The 2,500-nt window shown below is 44.0% G+C and overlaps 1 protein-coding gene across 1 annotated transcript in view; it reads left to right on the plus strand.

Moving 5' to 3' along the window:
* LOC122258832 (myophilin) overlaps window positions 1-2,500 on the plus strand; it is a 79,218-nt gene that overhangs the window by 67,651 nt on the left and 9,067 nt on the right. The window lies entirely within an intron of this gene.

Below are 2,500 nucleotides of genomic sequence, written 5' to 3' on the forward strand. Positions count from 1 at the left end.
CATAGATGGCTTTCCCGACCCGCCTCCTGGGACTATTCATGCACAGGTGGCCCGAATCTTGAGATTTGTCTTTTTCTTCCCAGCTGCGATTTGCATTCTTTAAATATCTCTATAAATGCTGTAATCAGACAATTTCTTTTAAATCCAGAATTCTAATGAATGGAAATTACGTCTAAATCAGCATCCTGGTGTGGTCGGAATGTCCCAGGGCCGTCGGCTAATGCTGATAAATTACTGCCATCTAGCGAGCATCGGGCGAGGTAGAGGTAGCCTTCCCTCCGTGCCATGAGTAACTAAGCCCTTCGTCATGAAGTCTTTGGCGGTTTTCTTGTATAAATAACCTGTCAGTCCAGCGTGTGCTTGAGGATGTATTGTTACGAACTTTCTTTGATAGATGCTTTATTGTTGTGGTTGAAAGCTGGGCGTACATAATTTAGCTATTCATTTTATTATGAGTAAAAAGAGGGGATAAGTGAAAAAAGAAGACAGAAAACAAATGTGAAAAGAAAGGTAGGAATGAGAGAGCATCAGATGCCTTCCCAGTGCCAGCCGGGCGCAGAACGCCATGTGGGAGCGAAGATTCAATGCGAGAAAGAACACACCGTGGCCCGACCTTCGCCAATGGCAGTCTCGGGGCGCGACAAAAACAGATCAAACTAAAATGCCGAAGGTAACTCGTTCTCACGTGAGGAATGTTTCCGGCCAGACGCGACACCAGTCTGCCGGGACGGGGTCATAAACACGTTGGGAGTCTTCATCTGTCTATCACCACCGGGAGACTCCTTTCACTCGCAGCCGAATCTAGGACTCCGAACCTGGTTTCTGCACCCGGCTGTGACTTCCTTTTCAGCTTAATGACTGTTTTGGAAGTTCATTCTGAGGAAGCACCGGGAATTACATCAGTTAGACTCGACAGATGTATTATGCTTCGCGGCACTACCACCAGCGGCTTTGCCTTTCACCCGCACTCGACCTTTGGCCCGGCCCGGCTTGGTGTGACCCGCACAACCTTGCCTCTGGAAAGGTTCCTGTCGTGTCGCGGAGCAAAGGGTGACATTTTCTCATTAAAATGATAATGTAAATAAATTGACGATCGTCAGCATCGGAATTCCATCTGATCTTGGAGCGAAGACGCTGATATAAAAGTTTCGACGGTGGAAAACTGGGATGTAACGTGTCTAAATGCTGCGGAAGGGAGCAGGTGGCACGAGCAGGCCGCCATCTGACGACCTTCCTTCAACCCATTGTTTGTCAGTGTGAAAGCTCCTGCCCGTTACTGTAGGGTGGGAAACATATTACTATAATTTCTTTGTTTGGTCTATCCACATTCTTCTGATCACGTGCTCTACATTAGGCTAGAATTTAATATGTTGTATACATCTGATAAAACTTACATTTAATTTGCGTGCCTGTGTCTGTTTATTCCGGTGCTCATTCATGAGAGCACCGAACACATGACGGAAACAGCGTTTTCACCACAGAAAGTCAGGGAACCACGGAACCGAGTGGAAAAGTCCAATAAAAAATAGAAAATACAGTTTTTGTCTGGCAGATGGAAGGCTCAAATGGCTTTCCTTTAAGGAGAGGTCGTGCTCAAAGCATTTACAAGTCGAAGTGCGGTGGCGGGGGTGACTTGACGCCGTGACGTGACCACAACTGGATGTAACCGCTGCCAGGATTTTCGATCGGGAATGTGTGACCTCCGCATGCCAGAAGGTCACGACCTCCTTGACATGTGGCAATGGGATGGGATGGGGGGGGGGGCTTGGCTGAATGGCGGAGGCTTAGACCTATGCGAAGGGGGGGGGGGGCTTAAAATCAACTTGAGTGTTACTACTCCATTTTTACCTGGTGTTTTTTTCCTAGTTCAACTCTTTATTTGGTCTCGGTATGATGGTGCACTGTACGGATTATGCATTAGCCTCAGAAGTTGAAATCATTGGTAATATATCCCGTTCATTTAATATTGTCAGTTATCCCCGTCTTATTTTTTTATGATGTTATCATCGTAACTAGCGGGTTATTCCACCTTTATGCTCCTCATTCTTTTTCTTGCACGCTCATGATTAGCGCTCTTATCATTTCATTTTTGAAGCCTCATTGTAGGCGTTTTTCATGTTATCGTTGTCTAGTTTTACAGCTCGATCGTTATTTAACCGTTGGTTCCAAATTTGAAAGTCTTACAACAACTGTTTTTCTTGTTCTTGTTTTTGTGGAATCTGTTTTAAATAAACATTACGGAGAAGTTGCTTTGGCTTATTTTTCGTTATACAGGAGGGTTTCAACTCACTCTTGTGAAGGAGTTTTTCGAATGTAAACGATGGTTTCGTATTTGAATTGCTATATGTATTACCACCTAGTTTGATGGTATTTTGAACTTTGTTCATTTTGTGTATTTCTCAGTTGAATTTACTTACTCAATCTTGATTGTAACAACGTAATATTTTTTCACAATCAAAACTGGGATTACGTAAATTTTCTAAGCTAATGCTTGATTATT

This window comes from Penaeus japonicus, unplaced genomic scaffold (genome assembly GCF_977035675.1).
Source record: "Penaeus japonicus unplaced genomic scaffold, GWHDUDI00000001_assembly GWHDUDI00000014, whole genome shotgun sequence".
NCBI classification, from domain to species: Eukaryota; Metazoa; Arthropoda; class Malacostraca; order Decapoda; family Penaeidae; genus Penaeus; species Penaeus japonicus.